Below are 20128 nucleotides of genomic sequence, written 5' to 3'. Positions count from 1 at the left end.
GGCAACAGAATAGTACTAGTACAAGTTAGGGATGTTAAATATCGGTTAACTGAATAGTTGAGTAACCTCATGAATTTTTATCTGTTATTCTATTTTAGCGACTATTCTATAGTCCTCGGGGCGGGGGCGGCAGCCACTGTAACAGAGGCAACAACGCGGGGTGCCAGGCAGAAGCTGGCCAACAAGGGAGCCAGTTCCCCTTGTGGACCGGCTGCCAGCTGCCCAATGCTGCTGCCTCTGAAAAAGAGGCAGTAGCACAAGGTGGCAGCAGCCCCTGTCTAAGGTTGGAGGGAGGGGGGCGCGGTCTGAGCTCCTGAACCCAGTGCGAACCAGAACTGAGCTGGCTCTTAATACACTGTAAATGCAGAGCAGCAGCAGGGGTAGATCCCAGACCTAGCGTGGGCCAGAACTGAGCTGGGCTTCTTAAAAATGTACTGACAAGGGTGGGGGGTGGGAAATGCATGTATTCTATAGCACTAACTTATATGCTTTTGCTTATTGGTTAATTGACTACACGATTACATCCCTAGTTCAAGTACTGTATAAATTCAAATCCATTAAACAGCATCATCAATATTATAATACCTTCAACTCAACTATGTCTGAGTGTTGTTAGCATGACAGACTATCAATAGATGAACTGAAAGAGAGCTTCTTAGTAGGGCTGCTTTCAAACACTTAGTTCCAAGAGTATTTTTTAATACAATTTTGTAGGGATGGCATGGTCTTATCTTCAGCAGGTGGTATCACCAGTTCAGAGCCTATGCCCCTTAGGTCGTCAGGCATCACAGCAGAGCTTGTATCCAGTGGTCACTATGTTTTCTGGGTATCGTGTTTTGGTGCTGTTAGTGCTGAGGTGACCGAATGTGCTGGAGATCGCCTTTAGCTCATCAAGAGCTCAGTTTGAAGGCTTCCTACTCTTTCTAGAGACTCTGCTGGAGTGAATCAGCTGACTTTTTATGCAATTCTCCCTCTCTGGAGATTGAAGGTTCCAGGCATAATTTTTGTCCTGAGGGCTCGGAACCAGGGATCATACACTGGTCTGAAGTCAGTGTGACGGGGCGGACAAGGCTCAGAGGCTCCCTGCTGCAGGCCTCAGGATCCTGCCAAACCCATTTCAGGAAAGGAGCAGTGGAGCTAAGTCCCCCAAGTGACCTAGAGACACTGAAGCAGTAGTCAGTTTCAGCTCTAGATCCCGTATGTGCTTCTCCCAGGCAGCAGATGCAGAAAAGGTGTCTGTCTGCCATGGGAATTGCCTCTCTGCAAGAGAAGCACCTTTTGAAGCTAGGGAAACCAAGCATGTCCCTTTGTGGGTAATCCCACAACAAATGCAGGAATTTTTCATTAATGTTGTGCTATGACGACACTTTTGTATTTTCTGTCCAATTGTGTAAGCAAGGGGTTTTAAAGTGAGGTAAAACTTGGGATACATGAGAAAAAGCAGACTCATGAAAGGGATGAGGTACTCTGGGAAGGTGGAAAGCCAAGACACTGTTCTAATGGTACTGCAAAAAGGAATGGCAACTCTAAAAACTATAAACTAAACGCTATGAATTTTAAGGAGAGAAAGTAAACAAACTGCACAGCTACTTGCTCTGTTACAGGCCAACGGATGTTGAGAAGGAACTAAAGGTGACTTGCCTGTGCAGTGTGAGATAACTGCAAGGCAGAACATGAGAGGGAGGGTACATGTGTAGGCAGAATGGACACTGCAACATAAATTCTTCAATTAGAGGTGCAGGCACACACATACACCTACAGCAGAGCACCCATAGGGACACTACTTAGGAAAAGAATCTTAACTTTCAGTCCCTTGTTTGGATCTTTAGGTGGTGATCCTTTAAACTGCCTCTAAATTGAACAATACAGTGGCTTGGTAAAAACTTGACTAAAACCTCTGAACAATGCCACTAGAGGATTCCTGGGTAGGCCTACGTCCAGCGGCAAGACTGCTGAGAAAGATTTGCCCAATACCACATCCTTGCCAGCCAGCTTCATTGTCACAAGTATTCAGAGCAAATTTTACGATGTCTTTATTCTTCAGCTAGGGTTATAAAAGTACAGGCAGTCCCCGGATTACGTACAAGATAGGGACTGTAGGTTTGTTCTTAAGTTGAATCTGCATGTAAGTCGGAACTGGCGTCAGCCGCTGCTGAAACTGATCAGTTTCAACCGCGGCTGAATCTGGATGCCAGTTCCGACTTACATACAGATTCAACTTAAGAACAAACCTACAGTCCCTAAGTCGGAACTGGCGTCAGCCGCTGCTGAAACTGATCAGTTTCAACCGCGGCTGAATCTGGATGCCAGTTCTGACTTACATACAGATTCAACTTAAGAAACCCAGGCGTCCCCAAATCAGCTGCTGCTGAAACTGATCAGCGGCTGATTCCAGGAAGCCTGGGGCAGAGCAACTCTGCCTCGGGCTTCCTGTAGTCAGCCGCTGGTCAGTTTCAGCAGCGGCTAACTTGGGGACGCCTGGGGCAGAGCAGCTGGGGTGCTGCTGGGTTGCTCCAGTAGCGCGGCTCCTCAGCGCTACTGGAGCAACCCACCAGCACCCCAGCTGCTCTGCCCCAGGCGTCCTGATTCAGCCGCTGCTGAAACTGACCAGCAGCGGCTGAATCAGGATGCCTGGGGCAGAGCAGCTGGGGTGCTGCCGGGTTGGTCCGGAGCGGTGCTGTGGGACCAACCCGGCAGCCCCCAGCTGCTCTACCCCAGGGGTAGGCAAGAAAAGCCTGGTCTGCGGGGGGGGGGGGGCACTAGCTGCACCCCCCCCCCAGCAGACCAGGGGGACAGGAGCAAAGCCTTGGAGCACGCCCGCAGCGGGACAGCCCAAGCGCGCCCGGGCTGTCCCGCTGCGGGCGTGCTCCAAGGCTTTGCTCCCCGTCTCCCTGCAGACCAGGGAGACGAGGTGCGGCGCTGCGGGGACCTACCCGGCAGCATCCCAGCTGCTCTGTTCCAGGCGTCCAGATTCAACCGCTGTTGAAACTGATCAGCGGCTGATTCCAGGAAGCCTGGGGCAGAGAAACTCTGCCTCAGGCTTCCTGTAGTCAGATGCTGGTCAGTTTCAGCAGCGGCTGAATCTGGACGCCAGTTCCGACTTACCTACAAATTCAACTTAAGAACAAACCTACAGTCCCTATCTTGTACGTAATCCGGGGATTGCCTGTACATACAAAATAGATCCCTCTTTCCTGAGAGAGATTATTCAAAGACAGCATATCTAAGCATAAAAAAGGTAAAGGAAAAATATGTGAAATCTCACTTACAGACCAGGAAAAGTTACAGTGGTACAGTTAACACTGTCCAGGACAAAGATTGCACCTAGACAAGATTACAAATAATGAGATGCATGAAAGCTTCTATAATTTACAGAGTAACTGAATGCCATTTAGCAAGCTTGATAGTGTCATTTACGGACACAGGTCTCTTCTTTCACTTAGAAATAAAAGGCTCCTTTTAGTCAATCTTCTGTGGCAGGAGTTTCATTGTTACTTCCACTAGGGATGTTAAATAGCGGGTAACAGAATAGTTAAGTAACTGCATGAATTCTTAGTGGTTAGTTGACTATTCTATAGTCACCAGGGGTGGGAACCGCAGCCAGTGTGATCCGGTCCTACTCCCAGGAAGCCCCCTGCCACCCCACGCTGTATCAGAGGCAGCAGCGTGAGGTGGCAGGTGGGAGTTGGTCCATGAGAGGGAGACTGTTTAAAACCCAGCTCCCCGTGCAGACTGGCTGCCTGCTGAATCAGAGGCAGCAGCACAGGGTGGCAGTAGCCCCTATACGGTGCGGAGGGGGGAGAGAGGGAGAGCTCCCTGCCGACAGAGCCTGCTGGGCAGAGGGGAGAGCTGCTTTGTGGCAGCTTCCGCCACCCTCTCTATCTCCCCAGGAGCCTCTGTCCATGGGGAGCTCAGACCCCCGCCCCCATGGCCAGGAGGCTGCTGTCTTCCTCTGTATCAGAGGCAGCAGGCATCCGGTCCACAAGGGGAACTGGTTTTTAAACTGAAGCAGCCTCCCTTGCCTCCTCCCTCTCTGCCTCCTGCCCGCCCCACTTCTGTATCTGTTTAGAAAAGAGGAGACTGAGGGGGGATATGATAGAGGTCTATAAAATCATGAATGGTGTGGAGAGGGCCAATAAAGAAAAGTTATTTATTAGTTCCCATAATAGAAGAACTAGAGGACACCAAATGAAATTAATGGGTAGCAGGTTTAAAACTAATAAAAGAAAGTTCTTCACACAGCGTGTAGTCAACCTGTGGAACTCCTTGCCAGAGGAGGCTGTGAAGGCTAGGACTATAATCGAGTTTAAAGAGAAGCTGGATAAATTCATGGAGGTTAGGTCCATAAAAGGCTATTAGCCAGGGGATAAAATGGTGTCCTTGGCCTCTGTTTGTCAGAGGCTGGAGAGGGATGGCAGGAGACAAATCGCTTGATCATTGTCGTCGTTCCACCCTCTCTGGGGCACCTGGTGCTGGCCACTGTCGGTAGACAGGATACTGGGCTAGATGGACCTTTGGTCTGACCCAGTACGGCCGTTCTTATGTTCTATGTTCTTATGATAGAGCAGTGGTCTCCAACCTTTTTACACCCAAGATCATTTTTTAAATCTCAGAACAGGCGAAGATCTACCGCCCCGCCCCTTTCTTAAAGCCCCGCCCTCTCTATTCTCCTCCTGTCCATCACTTGCTATCCCCAGCCCTTACTAACACACTCTGATAAACAGTTTATTTTTAAATTATGCGATACATAAAATTAAAATCACATGTTTATAGTTATGAAATAAATGGTCTGTTTTTTATTCATGCTATTTACATCTAAAATGAAGCATTTATAGTTATACATTTTGTGGGGACAGAGTTCTGTGGGTGGGGGCAGGGGAGAGGGAACAAGGTGCTGGGAGGGCAGAGGACAGGGTTCTGCGGCTGGGGACAGAGTTCGGGGAGTGGGGACAGAGTTCGGGGAGTGGGGACAGAGTTCGGGGAGTGGGGACGGGAGAGTCCTCTGCATCTCCCTCCTCCCAGGATTCTCCCTCCCCCCCAGGAAACCAGCATGTGCCTGCCCCGGGGCCGACCCCCCCTGCCCGCGCAGGGAAACCCAGCAAGTGCTTGTCCTGGCACCAATCCCTCCCCCCCCCCCGGCGCAGGGAAGCCCTGCACACACGCCTGCCCCCCCCACCCGCGCAGGGAAGCCCCGCACGCGCTTGTCCTGGCGCCAACCCCCTGAGCACACTGGGAAGCCCCGCACGCACACTTGCCCCGGAGCCAACCCCCCCACGTGCACCGGGAAACCCCTTGCACGCCTCCCGCGCGGCTGACTCACCCCTCCTGTACAGGGCAGGGAGCCAATGCTCCCTCCCGCAGTACACCCAGCAGAGCAGCTAGCACACTTCTGGAATTGCCGGAAGTGGCGCTAAGCTGCCGGACTTCTGTCCATCCCTGAGAAGCCGACACCACCTCCATTTTCACTTGAGGTAAGTAGTGGGGCTTCTCGGGGGTGAGAGGGAAATGGGGGCAGGGCAGACAGGACACCTCGCGAGCGACTGGTCGAGGCCTCGCAATCGACCAGTAGATCGCGATCGACCTGTTGGTGACCACGGTGATAGAGGCAGCAGTGCAGGCAGCACCACAGAGCTGGTGCTGGTAGAGGCAACAAAGGGGTGTGTGTGTGTGTGCGTGCGCGCACACGCGCCAGTAGTCAGCTAGATTAACCAATAAACCTAGGCTAATCAGTTAATTGACTAGTCAACTCCTTTCCAATCCATGACTTCCACCTCATGATAGGAATTTTTGCACAAACTAACATTAGCTGTTTGTCAATTCCTCCCAAATAGCTGAAAAGGCAGAGTTTGTTATCTGAACTAACACAAATAAGTTTTATCCACAGTAGTTTTACCTCAGAACAATTCCAAGATGTATTCATCTTTACTTTTAGCAGCTATGCTTCCCAAACACATAACTAATTGGGAAATGAATTCTTAAGTCTAGGTAAAATAAGTGAAAAAATATTAATCTTATAAAGATAACTAAATAGGGTAATTTAATAAAAAGGCACCATTTTTGAGTCCCTGAGTAAAGTTTCAGGTTATAAAATAACCCAAACATTCAAGAGGATATATACTCAAGCCCTCTTGTTGACCCCAACCCTGGGACTTTTTTCAGACAAGGTGTCTCTGGAAAAGTCGTAGGATGGTGGTAACTATAGTAAATAGTGCTATGTTCCACAGTTGAAAATTTCTAACTCCAGTACTTATTTTTAGAAACCTAAATTAAAATGACCTGCTGATCATCATAACTGCAGAGCACCTGCAGTTCCCCAAAGTAGTCTTGTATCTTAATGCATTTGAGATGTGTATCAGTTCTCAGAACACTTCACCCTGTGTTATTGGTTGAGTATAATTTGCACCTTGAACTGTCTGAAACTGATGGATAAAATACTACTTACTTACTAACCTGGAACAAGAACTCCTTAATACAGAAATTCCTCACTTAGCATGTGCCCACTTAACACATTTTCGCAATAGCACAATTTTTTTTTTAGGGAACATTTTTCAAACAACATGACCCTGTCTCCGCAATAACACAATTTCCCCTAGGGCCGGCCAGCCGCCAGCAGCTGCGCGAGGCTTCCCCTGCCTCCCGGCAAAGCAGCAGAAGTTCGCTACTCGGCACGCAGTTCCCCGGTGACCCCCTCTGGCCAGATGCCTTGCGTCCGGCTAGAGGGGGTCACCAGGGAACTGCGCAGCGAGCGGCAAACCTCCGCCACTTTGTAAGGAGGCAGAGGAAGCCCCGCGCAGGTGCTGGTGACTGGCCAGCTGGGGAAACCCAGCCACCAGCTGCAAGCCCCCTCCCCTGTCCTTCCCTTCCTTTCTCCCGAGTCAAACACCTCCCCTTCCTGCTATAACTCAGTCTTCTTTCTCCCCCAACCTTATGTCCTGGTCCCAGCTGCTAACAAGTGCAGGCTGGAGCTGCGAGCACACGTGCGCTTGAAACGCAACCCCCACCTTTTCCATTATTTTCAATGGGAAAATTGACCCCGTATAACACATTTTCACTTAGCACAATCGTTTTCTGAAACGTATCTACCATGTTAAATGAGGAATTACTGTATAACCCTGAATTCTTAAAGAAACTTTTCTACTTAATATATGGGCTCTCACTTTTGCAGTGCTGAATTAAGGATAAAGCATTTAATTCTGTAAGTACCTCTCTCCCTCAAGATTACAAATTCCACAGTATCTAGTTTATGGAGTTTTTCTTCTCTAGAAATGAAAGGCCCTTGTGATCAGGGCTGGAAGGAGCAGCAACTGGAGGAAAGAAAAAGTACTAGCATGTAGTGGCCTTCTTATTACACAGATATCATCAAAAAAATCCAACAGTTTGGATTAATTTAAAATAAAGGACGTAGAATCCAAAGTAGATGAGAAAAAGACACTGATCTTGGCTGGATCAAAACCGAAACCAACAGGGTGACTGTGGCCATAGTGCCCAGTAAGTTGTCAAATTTATTCCAATGCTAAATTATTGTCATATTAGAGTACGTCTAGACTACCTGCCTCTGGCGACAGAGGCATGTAGATTAGGCTACCAGACATAGTAAAATGAAGCGGCGATTTAAATAAATCGCCGCTTCATTTAAATTTACATGGCTGCCGCGCTGAGCCGACAAACAGCTGATCAGCTGTTTGTCGGCTCAGCGCGATAGTCTGGACGCTCCCCTGCCGACATCAAAGGTATTTGTCAACCACACAGGTATGCGATGAGGCATACCTGGGTGGTCGACAAATACCTTTGATGTCGGCAAGGGAGCGTTCAGACTATCGCGCTGAGCCGACAAACAGCTGATCAGCTGTTTGTCGGCTCAGCGCGGCAGCCATGTAAATTTAAATCAAGCGGCGATTATTTTTATTTCATTTTACTATGTCCGGTAGCCTAATCTACATGCCTGTCGCCAGAGGCATGTAGTCTAGACGTACCCATATTAGTGTGAAGTTAAGTGAAAACAGCACCTAAATTAATTTATTGCTCTTCAAGAGTAGCCACAGCAGGCACTTTACTATGGAGGTGATTAATGCAGAATAGGTTGGACCTCAGTGGTCCCTTGGGACCTGAGTGGTCCCGGATTAGGGAATTTGCTGGACAGGGAAGGTCCCCTGCCACAAGCCTGCTACCCCTCCCGCCACCAGCTCCTTTGGCCCCACTTCCAGCTGGATGACAGCTGCTCCAGGCCCACTGCCATAGGTGCTGCTCCAGTCCCACTGCTGGCCTCACTGCCAGCCACATTGAGACCTCAATTGGGCTACTGAACTGCTGCAGCCCCGGCTCCACTACTGCAGGCAGGCTTCCCTGCTAAGCTGTCACGGCCAGGCCTTGCTGCTAGCCAGGCTGCTGCAGCTCTGTCCCCACTGCCGGGCTAGCACACAGCCCCTCTCGAACTACCACAGCACAACCCCACTGCCAGGTAAGGTTGTAGGTGTCTGGTTTCTGCCTGAACAGTCCGGTATTTGTGGCCCCTGTCCGGTAAAAACAAACAGAAAATACTGGACTTTATTTTGCTCAACAAGTTTGGTCCCCCGGTTTTTTTTTTTTTTTTGCTCAACCAATTCTCCCCTCCTCTCCCCACGCCCACCATGTTCGAGATTTTTTGTGAAAGTATCTGGCAACCCTATTGCCAGGCCAGCAAGACACGGGCTGTCCTGGTCACAGCTGGGTTGCCAGGCTGCCTTTGCCCTGCCACTGGGCTGCTGAGGCCCTCACCCCACTACCACCAACCTCAATGTGCACTGGGTTCTCAGAAGCTGGCCCTCCTGCCTTGGGGCTCTCTCATTCAGCAATCTGTGGTCCTGCCGGACCAGGGATACTGCTGGACAAGAGAGTCCAAGCGTAGAGAGCTGCAACCTGTACAAGAATCTAAAGACAACCCTCCCAAAAACAGGAGATGGGATGAAATGGGTGGGAGGAAGGTGAACTGCAGTATTTAAAATATAAAAACATTCTCTATTACCAGAGGTGAAGAGGGAATTCTGGGGGAACATACATAAGCAGCTCAGGATTTTCAGGAGATTTAACAGTGGTTTTAGGACCTATGATATTTGGACTATGAAGCTTCACATTGCAAGGAATGTTTTTACACATGGAGTCTGTACTTATGAGTGTACCCTAGACAACAAGGCAGTGCCTGGACTCTGCTCTGATCCAACTGTTTCCAATTAATCTGGTGACTCTCCTCAAGGTGGACTCAGCCAATATTGTAACAACTTGGTCAAAACTAAGCCTCATAAGAGGCTGAAATCACAAAATTTGCTGGAATATCCCATCTCCACTGGTTGATAAGCTATTAGAAAAAGAATGGAGAAAGCTCTTAAACTACTATCACTTCCCAGTTGCTTAGATTTCTTTTAACATACTTCGAGTTTTCTTCAAATACCTAAAATGGTTAATTCCTATGTAAGAACTTCTATACACTATTTTTAAAACTAAATTTCAAAAGTCATTCCCAGTCATGACATACTAGGGATCTTTCACATTCATTGCTATTTGTTATTAAGGCATATTTTCCGGTAGTACAAAAGCTGCTTGTTATGCTACAGCTGAGCTCTTACAAGGCAACTGCCTTGTAAGAGGAGGAATCTTAGAGCTCAGTAATGTGTAGCAGTTTGTGGTCAGAAACCAACCCAGAAGATTATGCCTGGGGCAGCGGCAGAGGCAGCACCTGAAACCTTCCCCCCATCTGCTACAGGATTACAGTTATGAAAGAGAAACAGCCCAGCAGCCGCTTTTCTAAATAACGTGAGGGACGTCAGGAAAATCAGGGAAGCCTGCCTAGGGCTCTCTGCTGCATCCGTGGGCCAGATCTAGTGGCTTGGTGGGCTGGATCCAGCATGTAGGCCGTATTTTTCTCAGGCCTGCTACACAGTTATTTTTATTATTACTTTCTATTTCATCTGGCCCTTCAGTGCCTTCAACTGGTATATGCAAGTCAAGACTCAGGCCTGATCTATGAGCTGTCATCCAAAGCTGTGAAACTTCAGCTACTTGAATAATGTACTTAAATATGCTTTACCATGGTATCTTCACAATGGTAAGTTGACAACTCAGGATGCTCTCCTGTCAACTCCACTTACTCTTCTCATTTTAGTACCGTATCAGAGTAGATGGGAGAGTGCTAAGTGGTTGATCTACCACATCTAGTAGATGCGCTATAAATCGACCCCCACCAAACTGACTGCTGCTCATTGATCCAGCCTGTAGTGAAGACATGCCCTTACTACTTTTTACAGCAATCAACTTTTGAGAGGAATTCCACATTAGAGATTTTAGATTTTTTTTAGTAATTGTGTAATAATTTAACGGTTACACGATTACTAAAATGATCCCCATGGCAGAACCAGTAGCCAGTGTGCTCCCGGCTGCACTCCTGGGAAGCCCCTGCCTCCCCACACTGGATGATAGGTGGAGCTCCTGATACAGAGGCAGAAAGGGGGGGTTGTTGCATGTAGTCATTTGAATTAACCAATAAGCCTAGTTTCATCAGTTATCATCAGTTAATCATTTAAACATCTATACACTATCCCTATTCTGCATATCTATGACTATAGCAGAAAAAAAACCAAACACTGACTGAAGAGTTTTAGGCTAAATAAGTTATATCTACCAAAATGCTAATGTATGAAGCCCCAGATATGAAAAGCACACTCCCTGAGTGACACATTTTTGCTGACAGAAGTGATAGCGTGGACAGTGCTATGTTGGTGGGAGAGCATCTCCTGCCAAATTAGCTATTGCGCTGCTCATTGGTGGTGGTTTAGTTAGGCCAACAAGAGAGAGTGGTTGCATAGCAAACTTATGGCAGCCCTGCTGCATCAGTACAGCTTTGCCACTCTTAAGATCTATATCACAGACATGGCCTTAGAGTGAGCTTGAGGTATCTGAACAATTAACAGAAGAATATAGAGTGTATTTATTCTTTGCGAGTAAAATGTCCTGCACTAACAGTAATACCTAACAGCCATTTAAGGTGAGAAGCAGATCACTGGCCTAGAAGATAGCTGCCCTACTTGAGTGCATAAGAAAACCATTTGACCAAAATTCCCTCCAAACATTCATCTTCTGGATTGCCTTGAGTTTATGATGAATACCTTTTTTGGTGACAAGGGCAGCCCTTAGTATACACTTCACAGCTACTGACAAACAAGCACATTTGAAGAGTTTATTTTGAAAGTTAAAGGTATTTGTCTTTGTCTTTAAAGATACAGTTTCTCAAATGAGAGGTAAAGTGTCATTCAGCCTTAACATAGGTCACATCTTGTTGACATACAGCAATTCTAGCTTATTTCTATATATTTCCCTTTCCTTGCCCTCAAGTATATATCTCTTTCAGTAGCAGGAGATGCTGGCAAACTTTTCAGACAGCTTTTGAATAGCTGCAGAACTGCCAACACCCATCTTGTACAATTTGATTATTTTGACTTGCTAAATCCTCTTGGAAAGGTTTATTTGAGACTTAAGTTTCTATTGTGGAAAAAAAGTTAAGGTTAGTGTAGTGTGAAGTTTTCACTGATGTTGTTTGGAATAACTCACAGGCCATCCCAAAGGAGGCCCAACAAAAGCTATACCACATTACAATTTTAAATTTATTTTAGAGCAAGTTTAATTTTAGGAAATCTACAGATACAAGCTTTGTTATTGACTAAGTTGTTCACCTCTAGCCAGTCTCCCTTTGTTACCATGACAGTAAGACATCCAATTGACAAATGTAAGTACTATCAACATTTTGAAGATCTAAAATTATCACCACTCTTTGAAATTGAAGTTATACTGTCTTGAATCAAGACTAGAAATTAATGCTGTAAGGCGGAAAGTCTAAAATGATAGTTGTCTACTGGTGTAAAGAGTTTTCTAGCTATTCTGACCGAAATATCAGATTATAAATGTACTCACCCAAGACTGAAAGTTGTCATGTTTGCACAATTTTCAATCCCTGGTTTCACCTGATCCATATTTTGGAGGGAAAACATTGAAGTTCACTGGTACTTTAAACAGAAGCTATTTAAGAAAGGTCAAAGATTTAGACCACTGTATATAGTCCCTTAAGACATAGATTGGGGTCCAGAACATGGGAGGATGTGACCAAATCTGCAAAATTTACACAGCAAAACCCTAGTTATCACGTTAATTCAGGTATACATGTCAATCTAAATATTTGCTCTTAAAGAAACAATGTAGACGACTTAAGGCAAGCAGATCATCATAGCAGTGCACAGGTGAGCATTACTTTTTGCTGGGAGGTGGGGCACCCTAAGAATTTATTAAGTGGTCAAGCAATGCACTCTTCCATGATATTATTGAAGGAGGTGGAGGGGGGGAGGTCTGGGATGGAGGATGAGTGCAGAAGTGAGCTTAGAGTAAGGGATTGAGATGGAGGAGGGGGTGTGGGATCTGGGAGGGAGTTTATGTGAAAGAGGGGGCTGTGACTCAGGCAGGCGACTGGGATGCAGGATCTGGCAAGGGGTTGTGACCTGGAGGAGTGGAATAGGCGGTGGAGTAAGGTCTGGGAGCAGGAGTACAAATGGTTTGAATTTCATGGGCTAGGGCTACAGCGGGAGGGGGTGGGAAGGGGGGGGAAGAGGGAGTAGGTAGGAGAGGGGGCTGGGGTGCCAGACGCAGGCAAATTATACTAAGCATTATAAACAATAAAGATACATTTTGGGACATTTCCCTTGCTTTTGGTGGTCAAAATCTCAGTGCAGTGATTTGTAACGGGCTCCCAACTAATATGAATTAGCAGTGTTCTACTGAAAGTGTATTTTCCAAGTATATATATATCACACACACACACACACACACTTTGGTCTTAAAAATCAGTAACAAGACTAATTTTCCTTTCAATATCAGTAGATAAAGAGCAAATTGTGCAACACACTGCACTTATGTAACTTGTTAATGTAAGTAAATCCCCTCCAGGATATAAGCTTGCTTCTTGCCTAGATATGCGCATTACTTCCTCAAAGAGAGGACACCAAAGAGTGTTTAATACAATTTTTCTTTATATCAATTGATTTTGTATGCAGAACTTCAATAAATACCTGAATGCTTAAGTAAATACCTGACCTTCAGACAAGTTTTTTTTTTAAATTAAAGAAACAAATTATTGCTATGATCCTCATTCTACAGCATCAAGTGACCGAGAAAGACTCTGATATTCATAAGAACTTACATGAAGCATAAAGAGGTGAATGCTCAGTCTTGAATAGTGATACCCATGAACAACGTCACAATGGTGCACCATAACACTACAGAAATAGACACTACATAGTTCACAGCTTTCATAAAAACAGCTGTTCTCTGAAAAGATATGCAAGTTGAACTTACAGTAAATACATTTTCTCTGGTGAGTTGCATTGGATCAGCTGAAATATGTAACCGTGACATAACATCCTATTAAAATCTACAGAACTATGAGAAAAATAGCTTACTGTTACAGCAAGAAATCATCATAATCAAGTAGCTTGAGACAATATGCTATATAATGATAACTCAAGACAACTGGCCTTTGAACAGAACAAATATTTTGGCTTTTAGCTTTCTATACCAGATTTGATACGTACATTTTTAAAATAAGAATAAATCACTGAAGTTTGTTTCTGCTTTCAGAGAGTGTGAATAAAATTTGACCTGCAACGAACGATGCAAGCCAGTTAGTTTACTAACTTACAATTAAGGCTGCTAGAATACAAACTTTATACAAAAAAGCTATATTCTGAATGTTAGCCCTGAAAATATAATCTGCAAGGGCATGACAAATTCTATCATTATGTACTATTGTCTAATTATGTGTCTTAATTTATATGTAAACTGTGGTGAGAATGAACCAAGCACTTAATAGAGCTTAGTACACAGTGTACACACTCACCTCGTTCACTTAAATGGTGCACCTCAGAAAAGTTTAGAAAAAATATTTCTATGACTATACGGTTTTCAGAAATAGTACATGAACAGATAATAAGACTATTACACACATACACAAGGGGTACGTCTAGACTAGAAGCCTCTTTCGAAAAAGCCTCTTTCGAAAGAGATTGTCTAGACCAGTGGTTCTCAACGTGGGCCATATGGCTCCCCAGGGGGCCACTCCTTACTTCTAGGGGGCCACATGGAAAAAAATGTAACATTAGGGGGCCACAGTAAGTTTCTGAGGGGACCACCCAAACTTAACTGCCAGGCATATGATGAGGCTCAGAAGGGGACCATGAGCAAAAAAAGGCAATCTGGATGCTCTCTTTCGAAAAAGCCCAGTTTGTGTTCAAGCGCACCTTTTTTCAAAAGAGCACTTTTGAAAAAAGGCGTTCTTCCTCATAAAATTAGGTTTACCGCTGTCGAAAAACCCGCCACATTCTTTCGATTTAATTTCAAAAGAACGCGACAGCAGTCTAGATGCAGGTGACTTTTTTTGAAAAAAATTCACTTTTTTCGAAAAAAACCTGTAGTCTAGACATAGCCAAGGATACATAATTAAGGTTGCATGAACAACTCTGACTGATATTTTCCAAGTGATCTTATAAGGGTACTTTAAAATTCTCAGAAGTTTGAAGAAACTTTCGAGTATTTTGCCAAAAATAAGACTGGTAATGTTTAGCCAAATATGTGCAAACACCCTACCCTTAAATGGTCCATAAACAAACACAGTTCCTGGACAATAACTATTGCTAGTGCTACAGTTACAAATATATGCCAAGAACTTTACATGATTATGGTGGCATATGAAAAACTGTCAGTACATGATTCAACAACATTATCTCTGAGCCACCTGCATACACATCTCACAAATCCCTGAAGTATGTATATCTTTAACTATGGTATGTATGATTAGATGGCTATGATGATAAAGTGTATAAACAGGTCTGGTGGCTCTCAGTGGTATTAGAATTTGTAGGGTGAGGCTACACATTCAAATTTAATAACTAAATACATATTTGCTACTTACCTTTCCTAGTCATTTGCATTCTTAAACCTTAATTGCAACAATTTTAATTTGCATTTTATAAAGGTTATGTTCTCTAATCAATTATAATTTGAAATATTTTGAATGCAAATTGTATATAGTGTCAGCTGTACATATTTTTATTATAGCAATGCATAAGGACCAACAGAGAAACCATTGTGCTAGATGTAGTACCAAAAAAACCCACTAGAACATAAATAAGTAATTAAAACTGCCATAATACTATAATGGATAGTGTTATATATTGAGGAAGCTTCATTCTATGGAACTAGCTGTTTTTACATGGTACAGATTGCACCTCTAACAACTATGGTCTGACATGACCACAGATGTTCCAGGATCAGAGAGTCCCAGCAAAGCCTGGGGGGAGGGAGGGACAGCAGGGGGACCAGCAGCAGAGTGCCTGAAGTGACCTCCCCTGGTCCAGAAAAAAAAATTCTTATCTGTTACCAGTCAGGTCACAAGATTGCCAGACCACAGAGGTCCAACCTGTATTAATCAAAATGCAACAGTTAGGGATGTAAAATCCCCATTAATCAGTTAACCAATTAAACCATAGGGTTAACCGATTGCTTGGGCAGTCACTGTTGGCTCCCCTGCCTGTGGGGGGAGGGAGGGCAGCAGGAGCCAGCAGCTGGCCCCTTTGTGTGAGGAAAGGGTCAGTTTATACTCCACGCCCCCAGATCCTGGCTCCCACAGGTGGCAACAGCAGCTGGCTTCTGGCTCCTGGGATCCCCAAGAGGCTAGAGCCCTCCACCGGTGATGATCCACAGGCAGGAGGGCTGCTCCCGAGTATTGGTTAACTGGTACAAAGTAATCATCAATCAGTAAGGTGATCCCTAGCAACAATTAGTGTTTTATATAAGAAAAATAAATGATTGACATCATTAAATTTTGAAATAGAAACTAAGCATATGCATACTCAGAGTTATTTTGAAATCAGGTCAGTTATTCTGAAATAACAAAAAGCGTATCTACAAGACATTATTTCAAAATAATGTCTAGCTGGAGAACTTCTTACTCCAAGACTCCTGTAACCCTTATTTTACAATGAGTAAGGGAAGTCAAAGGAAGAGTGTTCTTCCTTCGACTTCCTTCTGCGTAGATGGCACCAAACGATGAATTAAGCTATTTCGACTTAAGCTATGCAATTGACTTTTGCCCTGCTTTGTAGACGTGCCCTAAGTCACACAAAACCACACTGTAGTTAGTTATGAGATTTTTTTCTATTTTGAAGATAAGATTTCTTACCTTCTCACCATCTAAATTTTTCCTAAAAAGTTTAGTTCAAAACCAGGGAATAATTTGGAAAATGTGACAAAAATCTAGAACTATATTTTTAATTTAAAGTACATGAAAAATTAAGTTTTCCATATGTTAAAGTGCTCGCCTTTTCATCTCGCAAATACAATGTAGACTATAATGTTGAAAAGAGTTTTAACAATTAGATTTCCTGAGAACTGAATCAGAGTGCCACTTAAATCTGACCACAGATACTGCTAACTGTGATACAAAGTAAGCTAAATGCCACTATCACTGACAAAAGGACTAGGGAGATCTCCACATTGCCCCCATGCTAACAGTGACACCCATAAACAGTTTCACACACATGCTGAGTTTGCCTGAAACAGCCATGAAGTCTTCAAATAAGTATACTGACAGAATGTGAGAGTTCTTCCTCAAAGCCAGACTTCGAAGAGATCCTTAAAAACTACAAGGTCTTTTGGGTAGGGACTGTCATTCACTATATTTCTAGATCACTTAGTAATTTGCACAACAGGCCCTGCCTTTAGGCACTACAGCAACGTAAATATTAAATATCTTCTCAATTCCTGATCCCTTGTTCCCACCCCAGGGGGACTCTTAAGCAGCTAGTGCCACACAAATCTTCCCATTTTCTGCTCATTGATATTCAACTCAGTCCTCTACAAATGTGAGGTTGCCTCTCTCCTCCAGTCCCACTCCCAACTCTAGGCTCTCTCTAGATGTTTTCCCCACCTTTATGGCATTCTATTGCACCACTCCTGTCTCTAGTTCTACCAAGGTCCATCTGGATGAACAGAAGGCTGCTCCAATTCCCTAAGGCTACCTGGCTGATTATGATGCTTCAGCTAGTGAACAGAAAAAGGAAGTCATTTCTGCTGCCCAATCAATTAACAAGCAGTATCCAAGAGTGAAACACTGCAAAACACTTTTGAAATTTCAGGTTAGAAGGTAGCTCAAACACCCAAATGCTAACATTGTGAGCGCAAACTGTTTCTTGGGTCCTCCGAGCATCAGAGAACTTTAGGAGAATTTTAAGTTACTGAGTACTTGACTAACAATAGATGCAAGCATTATTGACCTGCCAGCATAGTAGGTAATATCACTAAAACATGAAATTAACCAATGAATGCTACATTCTTCATCTACTTCCTGGCTGAACTTAATTGGTATAAGCCACTGGGTGGAAAATCTTGGCCCCTGGCTTACCTGGATCCAGGCCCCCTCCTTGGGCCTTTCCCCCCTCCAGTATTGGTGAGCCAGAATTAGCGCTCCAGCGCTTCACCCCCCCCCCCCCCACACACACACACTTTGCTCCTGCACCCTACTTCTCACCCAGATCCCTCACCCTCAGGCCACTCCTGCACCCGCCTTCTCACCCAGACCCCAAACTGACACTGTGCTCCTGCACCCTCCTAGACCCACCAACCCCCAATCCACTCCTGAATCCTCCCTCCTGCCCATATTCTACACTCCAAGTCTGCTTCCTGGCAGCCCCCTCTCATATACTGAACTCCTCATTTTTGGCCCCACCCCAGAGCCTAGGGGGGGGCTCACAAAGTCTACTAGCCCCGGATCCAATAGGCACTGGTGTGTGAGGGGAATGCAGGGAATGTCTTTCTCCTTCTCAGTCAGGGGCTACATCAGTGAGGTGCTGAGTTTTAACAACTTTTTTTGCTTCTCACCTTTGTGCAGCCCAACTGATTTTTCTGTTGGTGAGTGAACCCCGACACCAAAAAAGTTCCCCACCCCTGGTGTAAACCCTGGATTATTAAGGTTTTCAGTGGCTGAGATCTGTGAGGCCTGTGATGTATTTTATAACTGTTAACCAGAAACCTTTTATTCTTGATGATTATGTCAGTAGTAGGACTCTCCTAGTGCCTGTTGCAGTGGTCTCCAAGCTTTTTAAGCATGAGATCACGTTTTGAATTTAAATGTAATCCAGACTCTGATCTTGGGCTAAAGGATTCTGAGCTGAGCCTGGGGCAGGGGGTTGAAGTGCAGGAGGAGTACAGGGGGCAGGCTTTGGGAGGGAATTTAGGTGCAGGGGGACTCAGGGCTAGGGTAGGGGTTTAGGGTTCAGGACTGGGGCTGGGGTTTGGAATGTAGGCTCTAGTTGGGCACGGCTTACCACAGGTGGCTTCTGGGTAGTGGTGCAGTGGGGCTAAGGCAGGCTCACTCTGCACCATACTCAAAGCAACCGGCAAACTCTCTCCATACTTCCCCTCCCCGCCCCACTCTGTGGAGGGAGAGGCATTCTGACATCAGCACCCCCTCCTCTTCTTCCCATGCCCTGCACAGCAAGCAAGAGGCTGGGGAGCTGCTCCATGGCAGAGGGCAGGAGCAGTATGGCACTCCTGAGAGAGGCAGCTGAAGTGATGGCACTTGACAGCCTTCTGGCCATACCCGTCAGAATAACCTGTCAAAGACTCCGAGATCTACCAGTAGATCCCGATCTACTGGTTGGTGACCACTGTATACTTCAGCATTAATAGCTTTTCCAGCTCAGGTACACTGCAAGTAGAGTTCACAATCTCCATAAAACCCTGAAACAATTAACTGAGTCAAACTCAGAATTATATGGTTCTTTAACACCAAACTTGCAGGCACTACTGAATTTAGAGTTTAACTACCCAAAGACCAAGTGCCAAAAGAGCTCTCGGTTGTCATGCATTTCATCATCTTCCCATTTGTGCTAGCAATGAATGAGAAACATGGAACTTGTCTACATGAAGAAGTTGCACAAATTCATTTTAATCTGATTTATTTAGTTAAACTAATGCAAAACCCTAGAAGGACACTTATTTCAGCTGAAACCAGGCTTGTTTCTGTTTTTCCGAACTCAAAGTACCATTTTAAACAAGACATTAAAGTCAAAGTCAGAGTATCCACAGAGGGATTTGTACCTATTTACAATTGATTTTAGTTAAACCTTACTTTTAGTTAAATAACTGCAACACACACGCGCACACACACACACGCGCGCACGCACACACAGAGGACCTTGAAAACTAGACAGAGTTCCATGTATAAATGTGATTATGCACCCATATGCCTTGCCATGAGATTGTGCTCAATAATTTTTTTAAATGAGACCTTCAATTAGATCTCTACCCAAAACGGTTGTGAAAACCTCAAAATGGAGGAGCTATAGATAGCCTGAAACAAAAGCTTAAAGAAACAAATTACCTTGTTCATGAAAGGTGTTAACACCGAAATCCAATGACAGTTTAATCTCAACATGAGCAATGTCATTGCTGATCAATTTATCTGCATCAAGTCAAGGCACTATTGTTATTTTTGGATATAACATCAGGTACTAAGGAAGTACACTGCTGGCCAGTTGCCATCAAAAGGTTGTGAGAGCAAGAAACAAAGAACACAAAACAGCCCTGCCAAATGCAAAGGAACCTAAGTTATGAGCACTTAAGCTGCACCACTTGAATTAAAGCTAAGAGTGTAGCACAAATGAGGTACTGACAGCCAATGGTGTTTTAAGCCCTGCTCAGAATAGGTGTGTAGGACAGATCAATAACAGCACCTAAAACCAATGGCAAGCACGTAGAAAGTTTTCTACACTGATGGTGTCTCTCCTCTGCCACTCACTCTTACCACTAATGGGATGAAAAAGCAGTTGTAATGGTGGAAAATTTAGCAAAAATTATGCCCAGTGTAGACACAAACTTTGTGATGTCCATACAATTGCTCATACTATGCAGTTTAATTATTCACCTGCTTACAGCAAGACAACAGGAAAAAGTAGCATGTTGATGTCATTTAAGAAAATTTACCATTTTAGCAGTACAGGCAGTCCCCGAGTTACGTCAGTCCGACTTAAGTCGGACCCCTAGTTACGAATGGGGGGGG

The 20128-nt window shown here is 44.8% G+C and overlaps 1 protein-coding gene across 4 annotated transcripts in view; it reads right to left on the bottom strand.

The window, feature by feature from the left end:
* TMEM131 (transmembrane protein 131) overlaps positions 1–20128 on the bottom strand; it is a 168115-nt gene that overhangs the window by 122893 nt on the left and 25094 nt on the right. The gene's annotated exons all lie outside the window — the stretch shown is intronic.

Source organism: Pelodiscus sinensis, chromosome 1, assembly GCF_052426305.1.
Source record: "Pelodiscus sinensis isolate ZL-2025 chromosome 1, ASM5242630v1, whole genome shotgun sequence".
NCBI classification, from domain to species: domain Eukaryota; kingdom Metazoa; phylum Chordata; order Testudines; family Trionychidae; genus Pelodiscus; species Pelodiscus sinensis.
Note: the sequence above shows the minus strand (reverse complement) of the source record. Positions and strands in the feature narration are given on the sequence as shown.